Source organism: Diabrotica virgifera, chromosome 10 (assembly GCF_917563875.1).
Source record: "Diabrotica virgifera virgifera chromosome 10, PGI_DIABVI_V3a".
Lineage (NCBI taxonomy): Eukaryota > Metazoa > Arthropoda > Insecta > Coleoptera > Chrysomelidae > Diabrotica > Diabrotica virgifera.
Genome location: NC_065452.1, coordinates 6,362,939 through 6,378,405, shown reverse-complemented (window position 1 = coordinate 6,378,405; position 15,467 = coordinate 6,362,939). Strand labels below are relative to the sequence as shown.

The 15,467-nt window shown below is 31.2% G+C and overlaps 1 protein-coding gene across 1 annotated transcript in view; it reads left to right on the top strand.

Moving 5' to 3' along the window:
• Positions 1 to 15,467, top strand: part of LOC114333953 (host cell factor 1) — a 91,830-nt gene that overhangs the window by 45,418 nt on the left and 30,945 nt on the right. The window lies entirely within an intron of this gene.

Sequence of the window (15,467 nt, the reverse complement as noted above, 5' to 3'; positions counted from 1 at the left end):
AATTAAATACTGTTGGTAACTGGCAGCGAATGTGTTAATAAATATTTGTCAAATATAAGCAGCGCTTTTAAGGCGATATGAAAAGTTTACATTAAGATGACAGTAATGCACCAATATAAAAAAATTTACCCAAAACAAGTACAGGAGAACCCCGATTATCCGTGCTCCTCGGGACCGGACGTTGGCACGGATAATTGAAATGCACGGATAATCCAAACATGTATTTCTCATATATAATACATAATAATATTATGTACTGTTATATAATTTTTATGGGGAAAATTTAGGAAATTAATTTATGTCTAAAGACCACGAGATCATAGATTTTCATCGCCCTGTATATGGCCAAATATTGTAAATAGTATAATTGAGTCATAAGCAGTGGTTCGCGGAAAGTGAAAATCGTTCAGCATTAGTGTTTCTGTGAACGGACTTATACAAACGGTCGGATTAGAAAATACATGTATTCATTTTGCAGTAAACAATAGGCACGGTTCCCGGGAAGGGGGGGTTATCGTGGGAGGTCTTGTCACTGGGAATTTTCCAGCGTCTACTTATTTCTTAATGATTCTTTAGTCAAAATTCACTGAGAGCGAAATCGCAGCACGTTCTTTTTTCAACTGAGCGCGAAATGAATTTTTTCTGTACAAAACTCTACTATTCCGTAAGTATTTTACATCGTTTTAAATTCACATTGTATTATCAATATTTTTTCTTTCAAAAACTATCTGAAGTAGTTTTGAGGACATTAATACATTAACCTGAATTTTTTCAGATTTTTATGACTACTCTAAGGCCACTTTTTGAGGCTTTGAAAATGATTTTTTCACTTTTTTGACACTTTTAAACGCTTTCAGATAGTGCTCTTTTTCCGGGTGTGAGTATATAAATATCCTTTATTAAGCTTAATGATATTTTAGTATTATAAAGACAAAATACAAGCTTAAATTACGCGCCAATATAAAAAATTAACTAATATATAAGAGAGGCATATTTTTGCATTACAGGTGTTACAGGTAGAAATTCAATAACCATGTTTAAAATACCATGAACGCATATTTAAAAGGCATTATAATATCATAATAATATTATTATTAAAAAAAAAATTGTTTTCTTTTTTAGTACAAAAAATGTTGTAACACTTTGCCAATTTATTATACATCTAATATCTCTAATTTTTAAATATTTTGCGGTCAACATATATCTGCATATTTATTTATATAATAAATAAATAATATATTATAATTATGTATGTTATCGAATTTCTACCTATAACATCTATAATGCAAAAATACGTATGTCACTTATATATTCTCGGACAAAAATATTGCATATGCATGTGGAATGAAATTTTTGTGCTGCTATCCTTAGCCCCCCTGTATCATAGGAGTAGGATTTTTATCCGAATGTCATTTTTTAAAGTATCACATAAATGCTATAGTCGGATTTAAATCTGATCTGGGCTATATACTGGCCAGTGTAATTTTTAAATTGAATCTCATCAAGATAAGTATTCACTATGCTAGCGACAAGAAGAAGTGCATTAGCACCAATATGTCATATCCAATATGGCTTTCAAATGGCAAAACATTATCTTCTAAAATGTTTTCAATGTACATATCAGTTGGCATTCGCCTAATCACCTTCACGTGTTCGGTATGTCCTTTCAAAGCAGTACCACTCCATAGCACTATGTCGCCACCACCAAAACTAACGCTCTGTATGTTACAATTATTGACATACTGTTCACCAACTCTTCTGTAGACGAAGTCTTATAAATCTTGTTTCCATATGATGACCGGTATGCCAGATGTAACCTCATAAAGAGGGCTAATTTTAGTGGTGGCGGCACAGTCCTATGGAGTGGTATTTCTTGGTAAGGAGATACTGAACTTGTGGAGGTGATTGGGTGAATGACAGCTAATATCCACATTAAAAACATTTTAGAAGATCATGTTTTGCCATTTACCAGCCATATTGGATAACAAATTCGTGTACCATGATGCAGGTCTTAATGTCGGTAGAATAGTGAATACTTACGTTGATGAGATTGAATTTAAAAAAAATTATATTGGCCACCATATAGCCCACATTAAATTTAAATCCGATTATACCATTTATATGAAACATTAAAACTGAAATAGCTATGACACTGGGGGGCAGCACAAAATTTTTTTATTTTACACGCTAATTTCAAAATATGGAATATTTTTGTCCGTGAGTGTATATTAGTATATTTTTCAAGTTGGCGCCTAATTTAAGCTTGTATTTTGTGTTTATATATATACTAATAATATCATTAAATTGAGTAAAGTATATTTATATACTTACACCCGGAAAAAAGCATTATCTCAAAAGCGTTTAAAAGGGTAAAAATAGTGAAAAAATCATTTTCAAAGCCTCAAAAAGTGGTCTTAGAGTAGTCAGAAAAATCTGAAAAAATTTTGGCTAATGTATTGATGTCCCCAAAACTGTTTTTGATAGTTTTTGAAAGAAAAAAATATTGGTAATACAATGTGAATTTCAAACGATGTAAAATACTTACGGAATAGTAGAACTTAGTGCAGAAAAAATTCATTTCGCGCTCAGTTAAAAAAAGAACGTGCTGCGATTTCGCTCTCGGTGAATTTTGACTAAAGAATCATTAAGAAATAAGTAGACGCCGAAAAATTCCCAGTGACAAGACCTTCCACGATAACCCCCCTTCCCGGGAACCGTGTAGGACATTTATAAATGCTTCTTGGAAGGAAAGACGGTAAAACACCATTATTGTTGAGTTTTAGAATATATCGGGTTTTTATAGCATGTAGAAACACAAAAGTAATTTTGGTGTCTCCTGGAATTTGAAGAAATGGAAAAGTATACAAAATTAATTTGTTCTTAAGAAATGAAAGGCGGGATGTAATGTGTAGAGCGGATGTTTTGTGATTGGCGAGAGAGACGGATGGAAGGAGAATGGAGTGTTTGAGTCTGACTTGAAGGAGGAAAAAAGTTTCACTGTAGAATGAACATCTGGAGAGAGCAGTCCAGTTTTTGAAAAGTAAGAAGTCGGTGTAAAGTGATGAAGTTGGCGGCCGTGTAAGCAGAATCGTGTTAAAACGAAATCGTTGATCGAGTTGAGAAGTTGTGTGTGTGTATTTGAGCATTATTGGCTTCGGAGTCAATGTCCATTCGCCATCTTACCTTTTTGGGATTATTTGTATTATTTATGCGGAAGCTCTAAAGGAGTGCTTTCTACTGATTTGTTCAGGTATGTATCCAATCACAATCCTGCTCCAATTTTACAAAGAACTATTTTATATACCTACACTACATTCACATAGCAAATTCCCAACATAAACAAACGCACGTGTTAACGATTCGTCCACTCATTCGTCAAGAAGCTATTAAATATAATTTATCGCCCTAAACGAGGCGGTTTCTCATTTTACAGGTCCTAACTTGTCAGTCTGCATCTGCAAATTCAAATTGTATTTTTTAGCGTGTTGATTTTTAAGATAATATTATTTTGTGTTATGTTATGTACTTTACAGTAGTTAGTGTTGCGTTATTAATTAAGACTGGTCGTGTTTTATAGTTAGTTATAAGTTTTATAGTGTGTAGTCTGTGTAGTGAACTTTTAGTATCCATAAACGAAGTATTTATTCATCAAAAATAAGAATAAAGTGGATAAGTTGATTAATTCTAAGCAACTTTTGTTCTATAGCGGTTTTTCACTTTTTTCACAAAGTCAATACTTTTCGAACTATTTGTGAGTGAATATGTTCATTTTACAACAAAATAACCACGTTTTTAGACGGTTTTTTGCAAATATTCCAAAAAGTAAATATTTTATCGAAAAAAAAAACATTCTTAGCAAAAACATAACTTATAAATAACATAACCTTATAATATGATGCTACTTTATTCAAAATGTTCACATTGTTATGTATATCTCAGTTAATGAATATTTTATTTTACCACATTTTTCTTAAGGACATAGGCGCAAAATTTCGCCTGTCAAAATTATCAATGTGTTTAAAATGTATTCATTTTTTTTCGAGTCCTGTGAAAACTAATAAATATTTTTGAAAAATTTAAACAGAATGAAAGATTACATTATTATTGAGGGCCGAAAGTCCCTGAAAACATCTATAATATTTATTTTAATAAGTTACAGGGGTGAAAATAAAAGAGAAAATTTAGGGTGATTTTTAATTGCAAATATTTCACTAAAAAGAAACTTTTTATTTATTCTAAGGGACTCTTGACCCTCGGTAATAAGGTAATATTTTATTCTGCGTTTAAATGTTTCAAAAATACTTATTAGTTTTCTCAGGAATCGAAAAAAATGAATACAATTTAAAACACATTAAAAATTTTGACAGCCTATATTTTGCGCCTTTCCCCTTAAAAAGAACATAAAATTTTGTTTACAATTAAATTTCAAGCAATTCTTACGGTATTAGTTCCAAAAGTAAATATTTTTAAAAAACATATGATACACCTCAGTACGGCCCTGTTTAGCTTCCACGTGCGTTTGTTTACAGTTGAGAATTTGTAAAGTGAATGGACTGTATATCTAATTTTCAACGATTTTTGTTTTTATTTGGAATTATTTCTTTTCATTGTGATTTTTTTTTTATCATTTTTTTATGTATTTGTTTTTTATTTATTTATTTATTTTTTTTATATATATTTTTTTTTATTTTTCATTGTCTTTTTTTCAATATAATTTGGGATATTAGACTAGGACACAATTTGACGCTCAGGGGTCGATCAGAGCATTTAGACGAGACAGGTGGACCTCGGATAGGCATAGGGCTTAACACGAAAGGAAAAAAAACATAGGTTATAAACTTAATCTAATACATAAAATATGTTTGTACAAAATTTGATAAACATTGCAATCTTCTGCTCTTAATAGTTGAGTTAGGTTATATGGTCTGGTGATTTTGGGTATTTTGGCCATTTCTTCATTTAATAATTTAACCTCGTTTATTATTCTAGAACAGCCTAGGATCATGTGCTCCGCTGTACCTTCTTCTCCACATGAACAATTAGGGGAATCACTCAATTTTATTTTATATTTGTACTGGGAAGTTAAAACATGGTTGAACCTTAACCTGCACAAAACAGAGAAAAACCGCTTGCTTCCCGACAGTCTTGAGAACCAAGACTGGCCAGGAGGCTTGGTAACTATGTTTTTATAAAATTTTCCCTTTGGACTGTTACTATACATTTCTCTCCATTCGGCTAGTATTATAGGTTTTACGTGGCAGGCAATTTCACTGTGGGGACATTTATAACTTAAAAGCTCTCCAGTTCTACTTCCTTTCTTAGCATCTTCGTCCACTTCTTCATTCTCTTTTATTCCGCAATGTCCTTTAATCCAAACTAATGATACGTTGATTTTTTTTGTTTGTAATTCTTGAAGTTTAATAATTATACAGGGTGTCCCGGAAAATAGTGCGTTCCTTAAAGGTATAGGTAGAAGGCACCATGTAGAACAAAAAACTCTTATAACATTTTTTTCTAAATGCAACCGTTTGACCAAAAAATTAAAATGTATTTTGGTATCCAAATTTAAATCTGACAACTATGTGCGGTACGCAAATTTAAGCATAGACAGTCCCATGTAAATAGATAGAATATAGATAGTAAACAGATAGTTTTAAAGAATCCTGTTTAGTGTCAATGCCGAAAATGTTTTCGAATAGTGAGTGTATTACCTATTATGTTATTACCTATGAATGGTGTTTGTGAAAGGTTACTTGAAACATCTATTTGGTATAATAATTATTTTCAAGTAAGTACAACTTAGTTATTTCAGTTCACAAGTAAACAAATTACTGAGACATTATCTGGTGTATTTAAGTTCCACTGTAAACTATTAAAACTATGTAATTCAGTTAAAGCCCTCAGCAATACTCAGCATTCAACCCATTTGACCTTACTAAATACATAATACTAGTTTAGTTAAAAAATGTGTTTTTATGTTAAAAGATGTGTAATTCGTTTAAAATTATGCAATAGGTATTTCAATACATTTCAAAAGAAAATAATTTTAGTAAACAAATCGTAAATACATAAGTATTACCTACTATTAGGTTGGATTATTTTAAATACTGTTAATCACAATCACAAACGAGTTCTTATTATGTTATTATGCCGTAGTGCGTACGATGTTGCCAGTTTATTAAAATTTCCAAACATTAAAATACAGGTATATGGAAAACAATGTTAACTTTTTTTTGGAAACGGTTAACTTTAGAAAAAATGGTATAGGACTTTTTTGTTCCAAATTGTGTATTCTCTCCATACCTTAAAGTAACGCACTATTTTCCGGGACACCCTGTATTAGTCAAAATATAATTACTACTGACTTGGTGGATATTTTTTATTTTCATAATAGCACTTTTACTATCAGAACAAATTGCAAATGATTCTGCTGTAATTTTCATATTACTTATATACAGGAGAGCTTCTAATATGGCTATTAATTCTGCAGTATATATTGTAAGCTTTTCATTTAATTTAAAGGATTTTTCATGATTTTTATGTGGTTAAAGAAAAGTTGAGAAGTTAAATCTCCTTGTGTCCGAAGAGATTCCTGTTTCTGCCTGGAACGAGTAGCCGGTTGGTATCAATTTTCACAAGATTTCGAGCAGAGGGAAAACTGAGGAGAGATTTCGAGCGAGTGTTGTTGTTTGTGAAGCAGTTTGGACGAGAAGGATTCTAGGAGCACGTGTGGGAGAATCAAGGACTACACATTCCATGACAAGAAGTAGTCAGATTATTTGTGAAACAGAGAGAGTTGTTTTATATTACATACCATATTTGTTAATTTTTTATTGAACAGTTCTACAGCATCATTTAGTCATTCATAAATTCAAAGAAGAAATAAGTAATCAATTCAAAAGGTGAAAAGTAATTTTTTTTTATACAGGGTGGTTCATCTTATTCGCCTCGGTCTCTGTACAGAAAACCACTTGGTATTTAAAAAAAATTTCTTCACAGAAATATAGAGGGCCTTTAATACTACAACCTAAAAATAATGTGAATTATACAGGGTGTTCCAAAAAAGAGTGGTATATCAAAGTTATATTTTTTCTTATGGAATGCCCTATATCTGATGACATTATTGAATTGACCTTAAAAAATAAGCTATACTTTCATAAGGGTTCCCTATACCTAAATACAGGGTGTTTTGATTTATTTCGATTTTTATAAAATTGTAAGGTTTTAGAAAAAAATAAATATCTACGAATCTAAGAAGCAGTAACAAATTCTTTCTTGGATATTAATAATAGACTATTTAGCATACTTAAACAGATGCTTATTGCAACAAAATTTCTTACAGGGTGGTCAAAATATGAGATTGTTCTATTAACAAATTCAAGCTGTAATAACTTACTTATTTTAAATGGAACACCCTGTATCTTACTAGTCTATCGCGTAGAAAATTTACTTAGCTTTCAATTTGTACTAGGGTTTCCTATACCTATCTTTTTACAGGGTGGTCAAAATATTAGATTGTTCTATTAACAAATTCAAGCTGTAATAACTTACTTATTTTAAATGGAACACCCTGTATCTTACTAGTCTATCGAGTAGAAAATTTACTTAGCTTTCAATTCTTATTAGGGTTTCCTATACCTATCTCCCTTCATTTTTTAAATATTTAAAGATTTCCTAATTTGTAAGCTTTAAAAATTAGAATTAAGTACCTATGTCGTGGTTATGTACAACACATCACCAACACCGGCAATATACTTAAATATCTTAGTCAAGATAGTTTCATTAATAAAATTCACATATTTATCATTTAATCACACAGAGTGTTCTTATTTTAAATGACATACTCGATATTCTATTATTTATAATGGAAGATATTTAAAATCTCTTCAATTCCATGTTAACATTCTCAATACACATGTTATTCTGTAGATATAAATTCCCATGTTATTCTATAAATACCCATTTTTACATATTTTTGTACAATAGGCTCGTTTTCGTCAAAGTAGCCATTGCATTTAATTGTTTGTAATTGCGATTTAAAGATTCAAACAAAAAGTGGCGTTCTTAAATTTACTTAATAACCGTTGGGTTAAGATATGGAAAATACTTATACGGAATGAAATATAATTTAAATATCTTCCAGAATACGGCATGTAATATAGGGTATGCAGTTTAAAATAAACGTATTATTCAATTTCACATGCAGGCCAAAATCAACTAAAATAATACAACACTGTGTGTGACTACATGATAACACTGAAAATTTCATTAATGACAGTATCTTATCTAAGTATATTGCCGGTGTTGGTGATGTGTTGTACATAAACACGACATAGGTACTTATGTAATTCTAATTTTTAAAGCTTACAAATTAGTAAATCTTTAAATATTTAAAAAATGAAGGGAGATAGGTATAGGAAACCCTAATAAGAATTGAAAGCTAAGTAAATTTTCTACTCGACAGACTAGTAAGATACAGGGTGTTCCATTTAAAATAAGTAAGTTCTTACAGCTTGAATTTGTTAATAGAACAATCTCATATTTTGACCACCCTGTAAGAAATTTTGTTGCAATAAGCGTCTGTTTAAGTATGCTAAATGGTCTTTTATTAAGATCCAAGAAAGAATTTGTTACTGCTTCTTAGATTGGTAGATATTTATTTTTTTCTAAAACCTTACATTTTTATAAAAATCGAAATAAATCAAAACACCCTGTATTTAGGTATAGGGAACCCTTACGAAAGTATAGCTTATTTTTTAAGGTCAATTCAATAATGTCATCAGATATAGGGCATTCCATAAGAAAAAATTTAACTTTGATATACCACTCTTTTTTGGAACACCCTGTATAATTCACATTATTTTAAGGTTGTAGTATTAAAGGCCCTGTATATTTCTGTGAAGAAATTTTTTTAAAATATCAAGTGGTTTTCCGTACAGAGACCGAGGCGAATAAGATGAACCACCCTGTATAATAAATAGTAAGTAAGTAAGTAACAGTCTAACAAATTATTTAAATGAAAATTTTGTTAAAAAAAGGAGATAGCAGAATTAAAGATTAATTTATTAGATAAGAAATAGTTGCAACAAAATTGATTTTTAGCATACATTTAAATCTTATATTTATGGTATATTGGATAAATAAATAATATTTATAGAATTTCTATGACATTGAGTATATTTATTTTCCTTGTTTTGTCCTGGATGAAGTAAGCAACTAGATATACTAGAAGCCACAAACCAAAGGTAATACATTAAAATAAATTAGCCCTGAGAATAAATTTTATTAGAAAGTTTTATTTAATTTTGATTTTGTTTTCCATAAGTAGTAATTCAATTTTTTTTTATTACATATTTTAATTTACAATCTGCTTCATCGAAGCTATAAGCAAATAGTTTGAATGTTAAATACATGAGGGAGAAGCTGCCCTGTGGCAACCCTCCTATTATAATTTTTTACATTTGATCACAATATGTATATTTAATTTATTAAATCTGTTGGCCATAGTTTCTTCAGTCGTCTTGCGAATTCGGGAGGAGTGTTCAGCAGTCTTGCTTCATCATTTGGATTACTTCTCAGTCCATCAAGGTAGCTCTTTGTGGTCCTTGGAATTTCTTCCTCTACCAAGGGTGTAGCTGAGTCCTCGTGTAGGGTTTTATTGCTTACATACCAGGGTGCGTTGAATATCATCCTTAATATTTTTGATTGGACTCTTTGTATTATCTTGATATTTGATGGCTTTGAGCAACCCCAGAGTTGAACACCATAGGTCCAAATTGGTTTTATCATAGTTTTATACAGGAGCAGTTTATTTTCAATATTGAGTGTTGATTTTCGACCAATAAGCCAGCTCATTTGTCGTATTTTGATGTTGATCTGGGTTTTCTTGGCTTGAATGTTCGGCTTCCATGTTAATCTTTTGTCAAGGGTTAGTCCCAAATATTTGACTTGTGTGCTGACTGGTAATTGTGTATCATTTAGTGTTATTGTTGGACATACATCCCTTCGGTTTGTAAATGTAACTTGGGTTGACTTCGTTTCATTTACTTTCACCTTCCATTTGTTGAGCCATGTTCCCAATTGGTCAAGGTGGTTTTGCAGTTGTGCAGACGCGATAATAGGGTCCTCATTGACAGCGATTATGGTGGTGTCATCATCTAATGTTGAGATTTGGGTTGTTTCAGTGGTTGGGATATCTGCGGTAAATAATAGGTAAAGGAGAGGGCCCAGGACACTACCCTGTGGTACACCTGATTTAATGGGAAAATATGTGGAAGTTGCTGTGTTATATTTTACTTGGAAGTAACGATCTTCAATGTAGGATTTCATGATTAGGTAGTAGGGGGTTGGAAGAATACATTTGAGTTTGTATAAAAGTCCAGTATGCCATACTCTATCAAATGCCTTTTCTACATCTAAGAATTCCGCTGTGCAATATTTTTTTTCCTCAATAGCAGTAAGGATTTTTGTTATAATTCTATGAGTCTGTTGTGTTGTGGAGTGTCCCTCTCTAAAACCAAACTGGTGTGTGGGTATTTCTACATCTAGGTTAATGTCATTCTTCAGTCTACCAAGTAGTAGTCTTTCGAAGATCTTATGACATTATCGGCAACAAGCTGATTGGTCGATAGGATGATGTTTTATTTGGAGGTTTACCCGGTTTGTGAATCATTATTATTTGCGCAAATTTCCATGTGATTGGGAAATATGTCAGTCTGAGTGCACTATTGTATATTGTAGTTAGCATGACCAATGCTCTTCTCGGAAGATGTTTCAGTATAACATCCTGTTATTAGGTCAAATCCAGGTGCTTTGTGGTTATTGCATTTTTCTATTTCTAGTTTAACTTCTGATGTATTGAATGGTGTTATTGGGAGCGTCATAGGGCAAGCACTATCCAGGAAGTCTCTTATTAAGTTTCCATCATCATTATTCTCTACTTGGTGTTCTTTAAAAATACCAGCTAAGTATTCTGCAAATGCTGAAGCTTTTTCCTCGTCTGATCTTCCCCAAGTACCATCATCTTTCTTAATTGGCGAGTTGTGTTCTGTAGGTCTCTTTAAGTGTTTTGTTGCCTTCCATATTGAGTGATCTTCTTTAGACAAGGTACTAATGTAGTGTTCAAATGTGGCATTGCGTGCTTCATTTAGCGCTGTTTTTAATTGTCTGGTTAATCGATTATATTCGTGTTTGTCATTAATGTTGCGGCTTCTTTGCCACCACCTCTTGCTCTTCGTTTTTCGACTATTAGTTGTCTAATATAATTCGAAGTGGTATTTTTGTTTTCTTGCTTTGGAGTTGATGGTGTAGCTCGATATGCAGCTTGCTGAATTTGACAGGTGAAGTGGTTTATAGCCTTATCTATGTCATCTTTTTGTTTGAGTCTGATTCCAAGATTTATATTCGTGTCAAGCTGGTACTTGAATTCACACCAATTAGTTTTAGGGGAAGTCAACTTGGGTATTTCAGGTCGTTTGATTATGTGGATGCTGATTGTTGCTATGATTGGTGTGTGGTCAGACGAGAGATCCCAATTTGCTTCTATGTTTGTGTAGTTTGCTGCAATTCCTTTTAGGATGAAGAAGTCGAGTAGATCTAGTAGTCTATTTGTATAGGACGGCCAGTACGTTGGTTGTCCCGTCGATAAGTAGGTGCAGTTTGTGTTGTTGATGGTAATTAAAATAATTAATTAATTAATCAAAATAAGAATATGCTGATCAATCTCATAACAGAGAAAATACAGAGCATAACAATACGTATATACATACATATGTACCTACCATAAAAAGTTAACAGAAAAAATAAATCTTTCATTATGAGTCTTCTTCTCGGCGTATAGGGTCTAAGTCGAGTGATTTACGGTGACGCTATTTTGATAAAACCTCAAAAATGCAGTTTGAGTAATAGACAATCATAGCACGGATAATCCGCAACCCGCCGGATAATCCGCACACGCATAATCGGGTTTCTACTGTATATATGTGTGTCAAAGTCAAATTAAATAAATTCATTATTTCGTGAATGAGCGATTTTTCAAATAAATCCCGAAACAGGTCGATTTTTATTTTTAAATTATGATTTTTTGGCATGCATCATACTAGTGATGTCATCCGTCAATCGTGATAATGTAATTGATGCATATTTTAAATGAGAATAAGGGTCGTGTGCTAGCTCATTTGAAATAATATAATTCAGTTATCTATTCAGTAATATAAACATAATTATTTATCCAGGATGTTCAAAAAAATTTAATATAATTAATTGACACAAAAAGAAGAATGTGCGTAAATTATTTAATCCAAAATACATTTTAGCAATAAAATTTCTATTTTACAAATAAACATTGCTTTTCGCTTAAATTAAATGTTCAAACTGACAAGAGGCAGGTGAGTGTCAGCTTTAACATTTAATTTAAGCGAAAAGCAATGTTTATTTGTCAAATATATTTTTTTCTGTTTTATTGCACCAGTAAAACGTATTTTGAATTAAATAAATTACACACATTCTTCTTTTTATGTCCATTGATTGAATTTAAAAAAAATTAGGACACCGTGTATAAAAATGTATACCATTTTTAGAAGCAATTGCAATGCTGGCTTGCGATTTTTAGAAGCCATGGAGGTGTTACTAGGAAAATGGTCCAATAAGTTTTCAATTAAATATATTTTTAAATATTTTTATTAGGATGAAAACTTTGATAATTATGTTAATGTTTATATTACTGAATAGAGAATTGAATTACCTTTTAAATGAGCAGCACACGACCCCTATTCTCACTTAAAAAAAATGATCGATTGAGTCATCACGCCTAGACGGATAATGTTACTAGTATTATATATCGCACGTTCCTAAGAAAAGTGTAATAAGTCAAAATAACAAAATTTTTCAGGAGAGCAAAAAACAATTTTTGTCATTTTTAAAATGCGAATAGAAGACCCCTAAGTGAATTTATATATTTGCAAATAGCATTAAAAAATAGTAAATAAATTATTATTTCTTAATCTGCCTAAATCTCTTTATGAAACAAAACTGTTTTTGAGATAATGAGTCTTTTAAAAAATAGAAATTTATATGTTACAGTTTTCTTCGAAAAATAGTTACAATTTATACCAAAGAATTTAAAGATAAAACATATTCGAATAATGATTTTTATTATAAAACGGTTTTTAACAGAATGTAAAAACAGTATAAACTGAAAATATCGCCTACTAAATTATTCTTGGATATTTCAACATTATGAATCATAGAACACTTGGAATATTACAAAAAAAAAAATTATTTTCAGTAGTATTTTTAATACGTTTGTAATTCATTTGATACATCCCTGTAGTGTTTAATAATTGCTGTGCATTGAAAGAATAATCCCCAGAAATGTGTAATTAATCATACTTTGATACCTAATCATAAACATCATAACATAAACATAATCCATTAGCTGACTAAAAAGATCACAGAGTTGACATCTATTTCAATCAGATGACTAAAACTTTTTGTAAATATTATTTTGGAATGATTACTTCAGCATAACTATTCAAGATCTTTTACTTTTGAACCTGAATAAATCAAATATTAGGGAAATCCCCTGAATATTGGAAAGCTATAATATTTTTGTTATGTTAGTGGATAGACATTTATTTTTTTGAATCTAGTGAAATTCTAGTGATTTTTTAGTCTTTTAGTCTTTTGTTTAATATTCTGAGGCCCGTCCGATGAATGTTCTAAAAACAAATCAAAATGTGGGAGCCTCTAATGATCTACCCGATCTTAAGACAAAACCCCCGAGAGTCGAATTTAAATAAAAGACTTTGTACTTTTACTTTCTATAATCAGCTTTAAAAGTTAACAGCTTGCAAAATTATTGAATGACGAAAAATTAACCGTATATCTCTAAAATGGATAAGTTCTAACACACCGCGTATAATTAAAATGTTAGTAAATACCATAATCCGGAATGTCAAACGTGCATTACAGTATTTCTTGTCGAACCTATTATTACCAATACACGATATCTTAAAAAGGTTCCCGATTTTCCGGAAACGTTCTTTGAATGCTAAAATGTGTTTTTTATTACGCGGCTCGGAAAATCTACTCGATCACCGTGTTGACTTATAAATTCACATTTCAACACTGAAAACTATTTACGACGCTCTCATCCTGAAATTCTTGTTAGGAACATATATGTGTCAAAGATCTGCAAACTTAGCATGACGTGATTTCTTCGAAGTAGATAAATATTATCAAAACAAAACGTATATGTCTGAGCAGAAGAATGTGTCTATTCAGGGTTTTTGAAACTCCTAATATTATAACGATTTTTGAATACAGGGTGGTGCTTTAAACCAGACAACAATTAATTAAATATTTAAATGGCTCAAACACATACATTGATCGTAAAACCTCAAAAATTGCATCTACAGATACAAATAATAGCCTTATTCGCGGTACAATCTCGATTAGCTCCGGATTTTGCAGTGAACCAGACTATTATTACATTATTCTAATACACACAATAAATATACATATTTGTCGGAACTTACCGAAGAAAATAGTATTATCTGAAAATACCACACTTTTCGGCGGAAGTGAAGTGATAAAACTGAAAGATATTCCGATGATCAGAGTAACAACTCGAAATATCGCTCTTGCTCGGAAAACACGAAACAAAAGTCTATGCTCTTCCAAACTAAACAGCAATAATTACAAATATTACACTTTTCGTCGGATGTAAAGTGGACATATTGGCAAATATTCCGATATTAAGAGTAGCAACTCAAAATGTTACACTTTTACCGGGAGAACACGAAACTAAAGTTTACAATACTTAAGTAATAACCACACTTATTACGCTTTTGATCGGAAATACAGCGGAGTGCCACAATGATACCACGATAACTGCGTTTTATTACTGTTTTCTTCGGAAAATGTCGATGAACCTGTTCCGAAGAATAGTGATTCTTTCGCTATCTAGGCAATAATTATCGAACTAAAATGACTACGGGTTTCTTCAGGGATAGAGCATTAAATATACTATCCATTACTGTAGAAAAGTGAGGATCGAAAAAATTTTGATTTATTACACTTTTCTTTGGAACGTGCGATATGACAAAAAATCATAATTTAAAAATAAAAATGGAACTGTTTCGGAATGTATTTCCAAAATCGTTCATTCACGAAATAATGAATTTATTCCATTTGGCTTTGGCACACTGTATATATAAAGAAAAATTAAACAGCTAACAATAAACCTGGATCACATATACAGGGTGATCAACTTCTGTGACAAAGTCCAATATATCTGTTATTATAAAATATATGAAAAAAAATTGTTAATAAAAGTTATAGACACCTTTAATGTACACATTTTAAAATTAGTGAGAAATATACAGGGTCCTCCATAACACTGTGCCAAACCAAAGTTATGTGTTTTTTTTAAATAGAACACCCTGTATTTTATTCAAAATCTGGTT